The sequence below is a fragment of the Odocoileus virginianus genome, chromosome 10, assembly GCF_023699985.2.
Source record: "Odocoileus virginianus isolate 20LAN1187 ecotype Illinois chromosome 10, Ovbor_1.2, whole genome shotgun sequence".
Lineage (NCBI taxonomy): Eukaryota > Metazoa > Chordata > Mammalia > Artiodactyla > Cervidae > Odocoileus > Odocoileus virginianus.
In genome coordinates this window covers 26,035,935-26,052,793 of record NC_069683.1, presented here as the reverse complement: position 1 = coordinate 26,052,793, position 16,859 = coordinate 26,035,935, and the positions used below count along the sequence as shown (strand labels likewise).

Here is a 16,859-nt window from a genome sequence, read left to right as displayed (position 1 = left end):
AGTGGTAAAGAATCCACCTGCCAATAGAGGAGACACAGGAGATGCAGCTTCGATCACTGGGTCAAGGAGATCCCCTAGAGGAGGAAATGGCGACCCACTCCAGTATTCTTGCCTGGAAAATCCCATGGGCAGAGGAGCCTGGTGGGCTACAGTTCATGGGGTTGCAGAAGAGTTGGACACGACTGAGCGACTGAGCTCATGGCGCTCCACCTCCAGGCAATCTGCTTGCTCTTGTGAGTTCCCCTGCGAAGGCCTCACCACGTGGTCAGCTTGCTGCCAAATTTCAAGCCTTGGATTGACCAGGAAGAAAAGAGAGCTTACGTCCTCAATAGTTCAAGCAAACAAAAGGTCTGCACCTTGGTCTCAGCCTGAATTAGATCATAACATAAGCCCATCTCTGAACCTATCACTGTGACCGGGGACATGCCCAAAGCTGGAGCAGTACTGTGGGGAAGCATACGTTTCTAGAACCGGGATCCCCAACCTCCAGGCCATGGACCAGTGCCTCCTGTCAGATCAGCGGCAGCATTAGATTAGAAATAAAGTACACAATAATTGTAATGTGCTTGACTCATCCCCAAACCATCCCCCACCCTCTAGTCTGTGGGAAAATCACCTTCCATGAAACCAGTCCCTGACGCCAAAAGGGCTGCGGACTGCTGCTCCAGAACAAAGTCAGGGTCAAGGGACACAGCCAGCCAAACTTGCTTTTTCTCCCCAAAGGAGAGGGATCTAAGAAGTTAGTGGCGAGAGAGACATCACCTGGGCTGCTTATTCTCCTTTTGCCTCCCCTCACCCCTGCATCTCTTCTCCCCACTACCCTTGCTCAACCTAATCCACACTCTGTGTTCTGAGATGCTGTTGCCGCAAGGCTTCCTCCCAGGCCCCTTGCCTCTGATCATTGATTGGATCAGACAAAGCAGAAGCACAGCAGATCTGCGGGTGGGGGGAGAAAGAGGTGGGTGTTTCTTCCCTGCCCGCTCACTGTTCTAGTACCTCCCACGGCCCCATTCTCACAGCTCACACCACCTCCTATCTCCCTGCCCCTCCAGCCTTTGAGGCAGTAACAGCTTCCTGCTGCTGTGATCTTGGTACCTCAATGCCCCTTGTCTGTTCCCCTGATGCTGCCCACATATCTGCACATTGTCCCTTAAAATCTTTTAATCTAAACCAGTGTCAGTGAACTTTGGCCCACAAGCCAATAACCACCCCCTCGCTTTTTGTAAAGACAGTTTTACTGGCCCACAGTCACACCCACCGCCCATCCTTTAGGTGTTGTCTGTGGTCAGTTGTGACAGAGACTGTAGGCGGCCTGAAAAGCCCAAAATACTTACTTTCTGGCCCGTCACAGAAAAAAATTGCTGACCCCTGGATAAACCAGCTCTGATGGATTCTGCTTCCTGCTGGGACCCTTTCTATTTTACCTCCTCATAAAATTTAAGAAGAGAATGCTACTTTTACTATAAGATTTGTACATAACTTTTGAGAAGAAACTAATATAGATCAACACTGCTGGTTCAAGGGGAAATCACACAGGGGATAGAAAGGTGTAGTGATCCTTTTTTTAAAACTTACTTGGTTATGCAGGGCTTTAGTTGCAGTGATCCAGTTCCCTGACCAGGGATGGAACCCAGGCCCCAGGCCCTGGGAGCACTAGCGAAGTCCTTATAATGATCTTTTTATACAGTGAACCCTGCTCTCTCCCAGCCCTTGAACTGAGGGGTCTCAGGGCAGAGAATGCCCCCCGTCCTGCACCCCTAGCCACTGCTCACTCAGACAGCACACCTGGGTGCTCCAAATTCATCAGAGAATGCCAGTGAACGGGAAAATCAATATGTAAAGAACCAAACCGAAGTGCCAGATGAAAAAGATGAACATTGCTAGGTTTAGAAAATAAAAATGTTCTAAACAGATAAACAGTAAGCAAAGTGCTTTGATTTGTACTGTTTTCCAGTCCATAAAACACTAATATCTGCCGACGTTTCATTAAGAGCTTCCATGCCTACTGCGGCTTGAACAGATTGCTGCAAACATGTTATTCGAGCCACAGACCCAATCTTTTGCAATGTTTTACATGGGTGCTAAATGGGGGAGAAGTCTGATCTGTCATGAACAGAACTCTACTTTAGGGGAAAAGTAAATGCTGGAGTTAAATGAACAATATCTATCATTTTGCAGTGTGATTTTTCCAGTCAATCAAAAAAAAAAAAAAAAAAGGTAGGCAACAAACATTTATTGGAGAAAGAAAAAATGGCAATGAACACATGCAACCAGATCCTCCTTCAGCTTTCAGAAACAGGGAGGATTTGTGATTTGAATAATTTCCAGTGAAATAAATATTCAATTTATGTTGGAAATGGTTCATTTGGTCTTTTAGCCTTTTGCAATCCCCAAACCTAATAATACTCCAGTTTATGAAATCCCCTACTAATAGAGCAACACCCTTTCATCTATTGTTACACTCACTCCTGAAGTGGCCCTACTGCTAGCTTTCTGAACCATCAGCCAAGGTGCTACACAGAGCTCTTTTCCTTGATGATTTCCATTTTGTGACTGCAAGAAAGAGGAAAAAATCCTAAACAATAAATTAGCAACCCTGAAGTGGATTTTGGGCTGCGAAGCTGAGAAGACTCGGACAGATTATTAAATCACTCCCTGATCCTCAGTTTCTTTATCTGTAAAATGGGACCAACACTCCCTCCCTACCCCCACCACCCAGATTCTTATACCTTCATCCATTCCCATTTGTTGAATATTTACTAAGCACCTTTTATGTGTCAGGAGGGTGCTGGGTGAAGAGGAAGATGTGGTCCCTTCTCTTGAAGTTCACGTACCGAGGAGAGAACTACCAGTGCCGATGTGTTGTGGTAAGCTCTAAGACAGCAATAGCGACAGTTCTTTGAAAGCACCCAGGAGGTACCGGTGGCCAGAAAGGGCCAAGAGGAAGGGATGGCGAAATGTATTCTGAAGAATGAGTCAGCGGGGAGGGGTACAACGGAGGATGTCATCACAGGGAGAAGAGACTTCTCAGGATCACTGACAGTGTTTTCGCATGGCCACAGCCCAGGATTTAAGGTGGGAAGGCAAGAGCGCTGGGAAGCAGGGAGAACTAAGCCAAACCCACGTTCCAAGGACCTCCCGGCTTTGCTGAGGATTCAGACTTTTCCCTTGAAGGTGGTGGGGAGCCCACTGCAGGGTTTCTGCTGGGGGACGTGGCCTTATTCTACGTGTTTCAGGAAGACCATCCTCACCACCACTAGCAAGCAGGTGGAGAAGGAGTCAGAGGGGAGACGGAGGCAGGGAGGCAGGGAGAGGAGCAATGGCTGAAGTGGGATAGAGGTGGTGGGGATGCAAGAGAAGAGGCAGATGTGACAAGTGTGAAGTTGATGGGACAGCTTGATAGACTGCGGAGAAAAGGGAAGGAAAGTGTCAGGGAGGACTCAGAGGTTCCAGCTTGGACAAAAGAGCGGATGCTGGTTGTATTCACTGAGAGACAGCGCATGTGAAGCTGGTGCCCGGCACAAGGCAAGATAAACGGTAGGTGCTCAGTAAGTGTGTCTCAAAGCAGAAACTTTATTCTCCTAGATTCATTCTCCCTTCTCTTCTGTCACCCCACCCCCCTCCCAATGCACGCGCACGCACACACACACACACACACACACACACATACACTGCCCCCACCCACTCTAGCTCATCCTGCACATCACTGCCTGGTAAATCTTCTTAAAACACCAATTTGCCTGTCAGATTTAAATGGCTCATTTAAATGGCTCAGGATTTCCCCAGGCACCTCTCAAAGCCCCCCCTGCTCAGCTTCCTAATCCAGCTCCCCTATCAAGCCAGCCCTGTTTCCTCTCTGCCTCAGTCCAGCCGCCCCTACAGCAGCCCCATGACCTGCTGGCCTCCAGGCCTTTATTCAGGCCGTGCTCCGCTCCCGGAGTACTGGCCTTTCCTTCATCCTGCCACTGGAAATTAAAATCAGAGAGTCACAGTGGAGACCGTGATAAAAGAAAGCAATTCCGTCTGTACCCCTGTTACTTCTGTTAATTCAACACAGGCTTAATTCTTTGACATCTAGGCAACACAGAGAGTCTATGGCTGAGGAAGTTTTAAGAGAAGAGACACAAGACGTAAGTTTATCCAGATTATAGATAAACCGGCTAATAAAATGTCTTGTTACATCCTTCTAGCACATTCCAGACTCTCCGAGTCCTTTTGATTTTGAAATGCATTTTTAAACCATGAGTGGATTATGATTGTCAAGGAAAAAAAAAAGCAGTTTTCTTTCAGGCCTTAAGCTATAAAAACTGCTATTCCCGTTCTCTCTCCAAATGAGCCCACTTTAGGATGTCCCGCTGGGAAATGAAGGCAATTGCATGATGCTTAGGAATTACCAAAGATTTACTCGAAAGTGCTACCGCACACTCAGTAGGAAATAAGCCTAAATGAAAAGGAAAACAATTAGCCCAAATGTGCCAACTTCAACAGTGTTGATTGGTCGGTTGGTTGATTTTGAAAGCCCATTTTTATTTCTGGAATCAAAAGTTGCAAAAACAAACAACAAACAACAAAAACTCCAGTTGTGACCGTCCACGGATGAGAAGTCCCTGGGGCAAGCACAGGCAGGGTGACTTTGAAGGCCACCCACATTTGGGTCTGAGCTCCTCCCAGGGGCCAAGGAAGCTACAGGACCACCTGGAACGACAGAGACTTCTGTCCTGTTGTCTGTCCAGCAGGCTTCCCCACTGGAATGTGACAGTCCTCCTGCCCCAATCCAGCCTCACTCCCTTTCCAGCCCCTAGGGCAGTGTTTCTCAAACAGTGCTTTAAGAACCAACTGCAGTTGCCCCCAAATCACCTGGACTCTTGAAACATGCAGGTGGCTGATCCCTATACCCCCTTCCTGAGACCACATCCCTCAAAGTGGGTTCATTCATCAACACCACCAGTACAGTCAGATTAGCAAGGCTTCTCTTCCCTCCCAGTCCATTAGCATTTTCCTTCCATTGTTCTCCTTAGCCTGCTAAAAGTCCCTGGTCTATTGTTCAGTTCTAAAGTTTCCTGTAATTCCATTCTGTTGCCCCAGTAAATTCACTCCCCACCCACCTGAATAACTTTATCATATCTCTTCTATTCTCTTCTAACTACAATTTCCTGATTACCAATCCCATCACCTTGTAGCATTTGACTTTTCTCCTAATCTCTGAAAATTTAGAGGCTGTCCACTGAGAATTCCTTGCTCCTTGGAGTAAAAACTATTTCAAACCTAGACAGCAAGTTAAAAATCAGAAACATCACTTTTCTGACAAAGGTCCATATTGTCAAAGCTCTGTTTTTTTTCAGTAGTCATGATAGATGTGAGACTTAGACCATAAAGAAGATTGAGCACTGAAGAATTGATGCTTCTGAACTGTGGTGCTGGAGAAGACTCTTGAGAGTCCCTTGAACTGTAAGGAGATCCAACCAGTCAATCCTAAAGGAAATCAACCCTGACTGGAAGGACTGATGCTAAAGCTGAAGCTACAATACTTTGGCTACCTGATGTGAAGAGCCGACTCATTGGAAAAGACCCGATGCTGGGAAAGATTGAGGGCAGGAGAAGAAGGGGGGACAGAGGAGGAGGTGGCTGGACGGCATCACTGACTCAATGCACCTGAATCTGAGCAAACTCCAGAAGATACTGAAGGACAGGGAAGCCTGGTGTGCCGCAGTCTATGGGGTCACAAAGAATTGGACACGACTGAGTGGCTGAACAACAATGAGAATTCCCTCCTCCTCTAGACTTCAACCCCCTACCCCCACCCACCCTCACACACCTTTCTCCACTGGACCCATCCCTCACCTTGACCTGGATCCCGGATCCCACCTCACCCTTCTTCTCAGAACTTCTGCAGTGCCGTGTGCCTCCTCTCTCCTATATGTTCAGTCTTGTCCTCTCAACCCAACCCTTCCCTCTGGCTCTTTTTTCCTTCCCTTGTAGAGTATCACTGGAATGGGGAATTCTCTCCAATATCCTAGGAGGAGAAGTATGCATCAGTAGGACATATTTTTTTTTAATTTTTTTTTAATTTTTTTTAATAGGCTAATTACTTTACATCATTATAGTAGTTTTTGTCATACATTGAAATGAATCAGCCATGGATTTACATGTATTCCCCATCCCAGTCCCCCCTCCCACCTCCCTCTCCACCCGATCCTTCTGGGTCTTCCCAGTGCACCAGGCCCGAGCACCTGTCTCATGCACCCAATCTGGGCTGGTGATCTGTTTCACCCTAGATAATATACATGTTTCAATGCTGTTCTCTTGAAACATCCCACCCTTGCCTTCTCCCAGAGTCCACAAGTCTGTTCTATATATCTGAGTCTTTTTTTCTGTTTTGCACATAGGGTTATCATTACCATCTTTCTAAAGTCCATATATATGTGTTAGTATACTGTAATGGTCTTTATCTTTCTGGCTTACTTCGCTCTGTATAATGGGCTCCAGTTTCATCCATCTCATTAGAACTGATTCAAATGAATTCTTTTTAATGGCTGAGTAATATTCCATGGTGTATATGTACCACAGCTTCCTCATCCATTCGTCTGCTGATGGGCATCTGGGTTGCTTCCATGGAGTAGGACATATTTTAAACTCAGTTACCACAACTGAATGTTAACTTGTTATCTATAAATACTTACTAGAATGAAGAATATGTTTCAGAACAGTTTTTAAACCTTTTGATTATAGAAAATTTCAAATATATTAAAAAACAGAGATGCTACACAGGGTCACAAGTCAGAAATGACTGAGCCAGCATGCAAGGGCAACTTACACACACACACACACACACACACACACATATTTCAGGTGTACAGTATTATGATTTGACATCTGTATGCACTACAGAGTGATCACCATGACAAGTCTATCTGCCATCTGTCACCATACAATTGGCCCACCTCACCCATTTCACAGCCTCCCCCCATGACCAAATTTCCCCCTTGTATCCACTAATCTGCTCTCTGTGTCCAAGTTTGTTTTTATTTTCATTTTGTTCATTCATTTTTTTAGATCCCACATCTGAGTGAAAACATAAGGTATCTATCTTTGATTTATTTCACTTAGCATAATACCCTCAAGGTCCATCCATACTGTTGCAAATGGCAGGATTTCATTCTTTTTTATGGCTAAGTAACATTCCATTGTGTGTGTGCATGTGTGTGTGTGGGTGTGTGTGTGTGGTAGAGACTATCAGAAAAACTCTGCCTTATCTCATTTCCTGTTCCAACTACCAACCTTTCTATCTCTTACCCATCCATAGCCAAAGTTCTCCAGAAAGCAGTCCTCTATGCCTTCTTAATTTCTTCAGTTTCTACCCACTCTTAACCCATTTAGGTCTGGTCTGGCTTCTACACCTGTAGCTCCTAGAAATAATAATGACTACCAAATCTAGCAGACTTTTTTTTTCAATTCCATCTTCTTCTAGTATAAAATTTAGTAGCTTGAAACAAGAATTCATTTTTTCTTTCTTGTGATTTTATTAATTGACTGGGATAAGCTGGGCAGGTCTTACTTGGGTTGTCTCAAAGGGCTGGTGTCATCTTGGCACTAATGTGCTCATTCCTTACATGTTTGGTACCCAGGTTGGAACAGCTGCCACAACCAGGAGGTGGCCAGGCATCATCTCTCTCTCTCTCTCTCTCCATGTGGAATCCACATAGTCAGTTTAGCCTTCTTCACAACATGATGGTCTAAGGGTAAACAAACTTTTTACATGGTAGCTGGCATCCCTCTGAGCAAGCACTTTAAGAGACCCAGATTGATGCTGCAAGCTTCATATGACCTATCCTCAAAAGTCACAAATTCTATTAGTTGAACAAACCCAGGCCTCATTCAGTGTAGGAGGGTCCTACACGAAGTGTGAATTTCAGGAGGCATAATTCATTTGGGGGCCATCTTTGGAGACCAACTCTCCTATTTGACTTTCCGACAACTATCAGAGGGACTTCCCCGGTGGTCCAGTGGCTAAGACTCTGCACTCCTAATGCAGGGGGTCTGGGTTCGATTCCTGGGCAGGGAACTAGATCTCACTTGGCACAACTAAAGACCCTGCATGCTGCATCAAAGATTGAAGATTACATTTGTAGCAACTAATGCCTGGCACAGCCAAATAAATAAATTTTTAAAATTATCAAAGCCCTTGTGAACATCCACTTTTTGAAACACTGTCTCCTTGCTCCCATAACAAACCATTTTTCTGTTCTGTTTCTACTTCTCTGACAAGAGAGAGGGGTTTGTAAGTCTCCTCTGCCTCAGTCCTCCAGGCGGGGCTCAAAGTCTCCTCTCGCCTATATTTCTTCTCTCCTACATCTCTTTAATCTCTTCTCAAATTAAATTAAGTCATTTAATTCAGATCTATTATTTCAATTAATTCCTAAAATACATAAGACTAAAATATTAATCACTCCAGCCCAAACTTGTCCTCTGAACAGCATACCCCACCTCTCAAAACCTCCCCTTGAAGATACCAAAGGTATCCAATTTAGCATGTCTAATCTGAACTTAGAATGGACCACTGCCCTCAAACGGGGCCTCTTCCAGAATTCTCCAGCTTCCTGGAGGATGACTCACCTGGCACTCAGTGGAGCTGCCCTAGTTGTCTCAGTTGTGACCATCCTAAAGGGATTGATAACCAGCCAGTCCCAGACACACAAGCAAGTCAAAATGAGGAGGACGACTCAGCCAACCACAGCTGGCAGAAGAGGCAGAAGCGAGACCAGTAGAGAGCAGCCAAGCCAGCCCAGACCAGCTGAACTCCTGTGAATTGGTACAATGAACAAATGTTTATTTCTGTATGCCACTGAGATTTTGTGGTTTTCTCATTACATAGCATTAGTTTGTCAATGGATATCCAATACACTACAGTTTAAACATTCAACAATTGAAGAAAGGTGCAATGTCATGCAATCTTTAAGAATGCTGTGTAGATGTAGTCATCCCTCAGCATCAGTGAGGGGACTGGCTCCCAAATCCCCGGGTATATAATAATCAGAGAATACTCAAGTCCTTTGTATAAAACAGAGTGTTGTTGTTTAGTTGCTTAGTTGTGTCTGACTCCTCTGTGACCTCATGGACTGTAGCCCGCCAGGCTCCTTCTGTCCATGGGATTTCCCAGGCAAGAATACTGGAGTGGGTTTCCATTTCTTTCTCCAGAGATCTTCCCAACCCAGGGTTCAAGTCCATGTCTGCCTGCATTGGCAGGCAGATTCTTTACCACTGAACCACCAAGGAAGCCCCATAAAATGGAATTGTATTTACATATAATCTATGCATATCCTCCCGTGTAATTTAAATCATCTCTAGGTTACTTATTGGAGAAGGAAATGGCAACCCACTCCAGTATTCTTGCCTGGAGAATCCCAGGGACGGGGGAGCCTGGTGGGCTGCCATCTATGGGGTCGCACAGAGTCGGACACAACTGAAGCGACTTAGCAGCAGCAGGTTACTTATAATAAGTAATACAATGAAAATGTTATATAGATAGTTGCTGGTACATGGTAAATTCAAGTTTTGTGTTTTGGAACTTTTTGAGAAAAAAATGTTTAAGTATTTTTCAATCTATTGGTTGAATTCGTGGACACAGAACGTACAGATCAGAAGGGCTGACTATAAACAGACTTGAAGTATTCACAACAAACTGATAAACTGCAGAAGGAGGAGAAGATTGAAAAACAATGTGTATAATATGACACCGTTTTCATAAAACATGCATTTCTATACTTGCATATGAAAATGTCAGGTCTAATATACAACAAGATGCCGACATGGTTATCTCTTTGTGGCAAGACTTGCTGTAAAGTCTTTGATTGTGTGGATCACAATAAACTGTGGGAAATTCTGAAAGAGATGGGAATACCAGACCACCTGACCTGCCTCTTGAGAAACCTGTATGCAGGTCAGGAAGGAACAGTTAGAACTGGACATGGAACAGCAGACTGGTTCCAAATAGGAAAAGGAGTATGTCAAGGCTGTATATTGTCACCTGCTTATTTAACTTCTATGCAGAGTACATCATGAGAAATGCTGGGCTGGAAGAAGCACAAGCTGGAATCAAGTTTGCTGGGAGAAATATCAATCACCTCAGATATGCAGATGACACCACCCTATGGCAGAAAGTGAAGAGGAACTAAAAAGCCTCTTGATGAAAGTGAAAGAGGAGAGTGAAAAAGTTGGCTTAAAGCTCAACATTCAGAAAACGAAGATCATGGCATCTGGTCCCATCACTTCATGGGAAATAGATGGGGAAACAGTGGAAACAGTGTCACACTTTATTTTTTTGGGTTCCAAAATCACTGCAGATGGTGATTGCAGCCATGAAATTAAAAGACGCTTACACCTTGGAAGGAAAGTTATGACCAACCTAGATAGCATATTAAAAAGCAGAGACATTACTTTGCCAACAAAGGTCCATCTAGTCAAGGCTATGGTTTTTCCAGTGGTCATGTATGGATGTGAGAGTTGGACTGTGAAGAAAGCTGAGCACCGAAGAATTGATGCTTTTGAACCGTGGTGTTGGAAAGTCCCTTGGACTGCAAGGAGATCCAACCAGTCCATCCTAAAGGAGATCAGTCCTGGGTGTTCACTGGAAGGACTGATGCTGAAGCTGAAACACCACTACTTTGGCCACCTAATGCGAAGAGTTGGAAAAGACCCTGATGCTGGGAGGGATTGTGGGCAGAAGGAGAAGGGGACGACAGAGGATGAGATAGCTGGATGGCATCACCGACTTGATGGGCATGAGTTTGAGTAAACTCCAGGAGTTGGTGATGGACAGGGAGGCCTAGCGTGCTGAAATTCATGGGGTCACAAAGAGTCAGACACGGCTGAGCAACTGAACTGAACTGAATTTTCATTTTATGTCACTCATGTAATTGTTCAAAAGGGAGAAAAAAATCTTTGCTGTATAGTACATTTGGTTTGGTTATCCTTTGGCTTGTTGGTAAAAATCCTGAAAGTTTTTTGATTACGTTTTGCAAAGGAGGGTGCCAGAAGTTATTCTTGCAGCATCCTGTGCAGGCAATGTGGACACTGCACCTCTTCCAGGACTCCCTAAGTATTGCAAGTATAAGAACACACCTGTCTAATTTCTACTGGCATACCTGAAAAAAGAAGTTCACACCAGTGGTCTTCCCAGCCCACCAGTAGAGCCAGGGAAGCCTTAGAAGTCCCTGCCTCAGAGAAAGGGGTTGGGGAAACTGGGAGCAGAGTAGAACACCTCTAGAAACTTCCTGCCTGTGGGGCTTAGTTATATGCCTTGGGCAAACAAAGGAAATCTTCCTCTAAGTTCTTCCTAACAGGGAGTCAAATGTCATACATTCAGAATAAGAAATTCAATGCCCCAGGGCAGGCCAAGGATACCTAAGGTGCTAATCTTCCCAAAGGCTGAAAGGACTTTCTTTTTCTTTCTCTAAGCTTCCCTCCTTCCTCATTTCCTCTCCCCATTTCCTCTCCCACCCAATCACTTGGGGAGTTCCCTCTCTATTTTCTTTCTTTCCTTATCTAATATTTGGGAGTTAGGCCTTCATTTAAAATAATTACTAGTTTATAGCAAATCTGCCCCTATACTTTCCTGGACTTTCCTTAATTTGCAGTAAACCCCAATCCATTTTTTTTCTGCCACTATTTCTGTTGCTAAAACCCTCCAGCTAGAGCTGGTGAAAATTGCACATCAGGCTGATGAACTCTACAGCAGTCATATATAATCCAACTTCAGCTGACTGTACTTAGACACTGAATGTCCTTTCCTCATTCCTACTTATTTCTTGTTCCCTAATGCGAGTTTAATCTTAACCATTTCCATTCTTGTCATGCCCCAGCACCTCACACTCCATGGAGACCCTGACTCCTAACATGCGAGGTCCAATAACTGCCCTTCCTCCTCCTCCAAATGTTATCATTTGATTTCCTGTTATCAACATCCCCCCAACCCCCACCCGGCCCCAGCAGCTCCCTTCAAAGCTCTTTGAAGGGTGGTCTCAGCCTACCTGGTTAGTCTCTAAGACAGCGGTTCTGTAAGTGAGGGTTCAGAAGAGCATGTTGGGTCCACAAGGCACTCCAGGTGATCCAGGAATCTTTTGAAATGAACGCAGAATTTTACCTTTTAGCCAGTTTTTAGTTGAGAGTCTCTAGATTTCATCTGCTTTCCACAGGACTCTGCCAACCTAGGACTTCTTACCACTCACTTCCTCTTTCTTGCTTTTTTAGACTCTCACCTTTTTGACTGGGGTCCTCTTTGTCTACACACAACTTGGCTGTACCATGAAATAGAATTACCAGGTGTATCAGTCTATGCTGGCTGCCATAGCAGACTACCAGGCTGGGTGGCCTCAGTGACAGAAATGAACTTTCTCATGGTTCTGGGTGCAAGAAGTCCAAGATCAGAGTGCCAGGATGGTTAGTTTCTGGTGGGAACTCTCTTCTTGGCTTGTAGATGGCCACTCTCTCACTCTATCCTAGCGTGGCCTTTTCAAGGGGTGGGCATACAGGGGTGGCGGTAGGGAAGTTCTCTTTTCTTTTTATTATTATGCTACCAGTCCTACTGAAATAAGGCCCCACTCTTAAAACCTCATTTAATCTTAATGACCTCCTAAAGATCCTGTCTTCAAATATAGTCACACTGGAAGTTAGGACATCAACATATGATTTACAGGGTGTTGGGGGTATGGCACATGGTTCAGTCCATAGCACCAAGGATAAAAATAACTTGATTTAAGATATCAAAGTTGTGATGTTTTTTACACTAGCAATAGCTTTCTAACTTATCTTTCTGCTTTTTAACCTGCCCTTCACGCTGCAGCCAAGCACACCTTGCAAAATCACCATGTTGGGATAAATTTCCTCACTTCTGAAGCATTTGGCTATGTGGAGAAGCAGCCACTAGGTAACACTCTGAGCCTCCACTCTCTGCTGCCCCCCAAAGAGCCCCACCTCAGTGATCCAGGACCTTCCTCTCCTCTGCTTCTTGGGAATGAGCTGCCCACACAGAGCATTCTTTCTGCTCTGATCCTGGGTATGCAGAGTCTTCCAGGGACTCCCCAGTGTGTTAGAATTTCCTTTTGCTTCTTCTCAAGGTTTTCTTCTCTCTGCCATTACCACCTATTGTTCTTGCACGTTGCATACTTTTTCAACTAGAGCCTTTACATTTTTGTCATACTTGTTTTAAATGGCCTATCAATCATTTCACAATCTGCATCATATCTATACCCAGTTCTGATCCTTGCCGTGCCTCTTCAGACTATTTGTTCTTCCCTTTTATCATGTCTGTACTTTTCCGTTGAAAGGCAGACATGACCTATTAGGTAATAGGAACTAAGGCAAATAACCATTTAGCAAAGTTTTATGTAAATCCAGCCAGCAGTTGGGTTGTGTTTCATGTTTGCTATAACCATAAGGAAACCAGGGGCTTCAAATGTCTCTAGAGTTCTTTTTTAAAAATCTCCTCTGTTGTCTTTGGGTTTCCCTAAGAACTCCTTCTTAAAAAGAGTCTGAGGTTTACAGTTCTTTCAGCAGTAATTCATTTATACAGGAGCCCTGTTAATGTGGTGGCAAAGAGTGGGGGAAGGGAAGCATTCTATAAACTTAATGATTAAATTTCAGCCTTCCTGTGGGCTTGCATCTTTTAACAAATGTTTCTTTGCTATCCCTTCCCTCTTAGGTGATACAGAAAAGCTAGAGGGGCTGGAGACAGGAAAATGCTCTTTCCCCAAGAATCTAAAAAAGAGCAGATATATGTATATGTATAACCGATTCATTTTGCTCTATAGCAGAAACTAACACAACATTTTAAATCAAATATATTCCAGTATTTTTTTTTTTAATGCTCTTTCCCAAGATGAGATAAGGCTCTGAAAAGTTTTTTTCACTGGGGAGTAATCAATCCCGTGTAATGGAGAATATTCTGGGCATATTTCAAAATGGTTACTTTCCTTGTCTACCTGCCAAGACATAAGATGATTTTTTTCTTGGCACTTCACCACCTGGTGCAGTTCTTGGAGGTAAAACTACAAAACATCTGCCCCCTGCTCTCAAGATAACGGCCCCCAGGGGAGTCCCACTCTCCTGTTAGTCCACACACAGCCTCAGCAATTTATCAGCATGATTATTCTACTGTTCCTACCAGGTTTTGGTTCTGGCGGCTTCTGCTCAGGTAAGCTGATCTTGACCTTGAATATCTGCAGCCACTTGTCTCTCCAGATTCATGGTGGTGGTTTGCTCTGAAACCTCAGTTTTCTGGTGACTCCAAGAAAAGTCCCTGCTTTTCAACTTTCTTCTTGTTGTAAGGTCAGGAGTGACAACTTCCAAGCTCTTTTATTGTTGGATCTGAAACTGAGAGTCCCAAGGCAAGCTAATTTTTTTGCTTGCCTGAAGTTAGTCTTTTCTTTAGTTAGTTTTGCTTTGACTGTGAAACCCAACAGTTGGTAGTTAACCAGCCCATCCACTCCAAGAACATACTTTATGTTACTTGAATGCATTTATATTTATTGAGACATTTTATGGGCCAGAAGATGTACTATCTTGGCAAATTTTGTGAATTTGAGAATAATGTATATTCTACTATTGTTGGGTAGAATTTTCTGAAATGTCAATCAGCTCAAGCATAGTTAGTGCTATTCAAGTCCACTATTTGCTGATTTTCTGCCTACTTGTTCTATCAGTTATTAAGAGAGCATTTTTAAAAATTTCTGTAATTGTGTATTTGTCTGTTTCTCTTTGCAATGCTTTTTTTGCTTCATTTATTTCGCAGTTTTGCCATTAGGTACATAGACATTTAGGATTGTTATGCTCTCTTGATTAATTGATCCTTATGTGATTATGGTAAGACTTCCTTTTTCTTAGCAATGTTCTTTGTTCTGAAATGTACTTTGTCTGATACAAATATAGTTGTCACTCCAACTTTCCTTTGATTAGTGTCAGTATGTTATTTTTTCCCATCTTTCTACTGTTTAGCCCATTTGTCCTTATCAGTTCAGTTCAGTTCAGTTCAGTCGCTCAGTCATGTCTGACTCTTTGTGACCCCATGAACTGCAGCACACCAGGCTTCCCTGTCCATCACCAGCTCCCGGAGCTTACCCAAACTCACGTCCATCGAGTCGGTGATGCCATCCAACCATCTAATCCTCTGTTGTCCCCTCTCTTCCTGCCCTCAATCTTTCCCTGCATCAGGGTCTTTTCAATATTCAGGATGTATTTTTTGTAGCAGCACATAACTATACATCACTATTTTACACAACTTGACAACCTCTGCCTTTTAAACTGGGGTGTTCATATGATTACCATTAATGTGATCATTAACATGACTAGATTTGATTCTATCATTTTGCTATTTGTTTTCTAATTTTGTCTCATCTGTTCTAGGTTCCCCCCCTTTTCTCTTTGTCTACTTGCTTTGGGATTTTTTTAAATGTTGCTCGTATTTTATACACACACATATATATGTATGTATCCTCGACACACACACACACACACACACACACACATGGGCTTCCCTGGTGGCTCAGTTGGTGAAGAATCTGCCTGCAATGCAGGAGCTCCAGGTTTGATCCTTGGGTTGGGAAGATTACCTGGAGAAGGAAATGGCAACAAATCAAATCTCTCTCTTCTGCTTTAGGGTTAATTGAGTACTTTTTATAATTCCATTCTGTGACTATTGTTGGCTCATTAGCTCTAACTCTTTGCTTTCATAATTTTGCATAAATGCTTTAAGGTTGAAAGCCCCACTCCAGTACTCTTGCCTGGAAAATCCCATGGATGGAGGAGCCTGGTAGGCTGCAGTCCATGGGGTTGCAAAGAGTCGGACACGACTGAGTGACTTCACTTTCACTTTTCACTTTCATGCATTGGAGAAGGAAATGGCAACCCACTCCAGTACTCTTGCCTGGAAAATCCCATGGACAGAGGAGCCTGGTGGGCTGCGGTCCATGGGGTTGTGAAGAGTCGGACACGACTGAGTGACTTCACTTTTACTTTTCACTTTCATGCATTGGAGAAGGAAATGGCAACCCACTCCAGTGTTCTTGCCTGGAGAATCCCAGGGACGGGGGAGCCTGGTGGGCTGCCGTCTATGGCAGAGTCAGACATGACTGACGTGACTTAGTAACAGCAGGGTTGAAAGCACATTTTTTCACACTATCAATGGAAGTTTACAGAGCTGATTGCTAAAGAACATTCACAGGACCCCAAATGACAATGTTCATAAAAACCTCCAGGAAAAGGATGCAATATACAACATTAAAGACATGCATCAACAACCAAAGGCTATCTCACAGGAATGGGTCTGGAAAAGTCAGAAATAATCGCCTATTGTCCCCCTTTCTGTAAAAGTCATAGTTAAATTCAATTAATCTATTGGGCCAGGAACCACTGTTGTAGGTACAGAATACCTCAGAACGAAGGAGCCCCAAAGAGCACCCTGCCTGGTCATGTTAAGTGTATTCTTGCTCCATAAAAGCAAAGTCCTCCAGAAATCTCAAAAACAATGCTGACAAGCTGCAAAAATTCCCCTCCAAATTCCTCAGACACTGGGTTTCAAGATAACGTGATGAATGGGTATGTTTCATGCCTTTACTAGGAGTCAGGGCTGTGCTGAATATTTAGCAAAACTGCTCAGGTTAGTTCCTAAGTGAAAAGTGTTAGTCGCTCAGTTGTGGCAACTGTTTGTGGTCCCATGTACTATAGCCTTCAAGGCGCCTCTGGAATTCTCCAGGCAAGAATACTGGAGTAGGTAGCTATTCTCTTCTCCAGGGGATCTTCCCGACCCAGGGATCGAAATAGGTCTCCCTTTTCTAGGAGTCAGTCATATGCTGAAAACTTAGCAAAAT

At 43.9% G+C, this 16,859-nt stretch overlaps 1 long non-coding RNA gene across 2 annotated transcripts; it reads right to left on the bottom strand.

Annotated features, from left to right (window-relative positions):
• Positions 1-117: 117 nt before the first annotated feature.
• On the bottom strand, positions 118-15,619 carry LOC139037012 (uncharacterized). Of its 2 annotated transcripts, none has more exons than XR_011489791.1 (4): positions 14,159-15,619; positions 12,027-12,113; positions 8,614-8,799; positions 118-289 (listed from the first exon to the last, which is right to left on the bottom strand). It is a non-coding gene; the product is annotated as an uncharacterized lncRNA (long non-coding RNA). The 2 variants fall into 2 exon arrangements; XR_011489792.1 differs by lacking the exon at positions 118-289 and adding an exon at positions 5,876-6,013.
• Between the last annotated feature and the right edge of the window lie 1,240 nt (positions 15,620-16,859).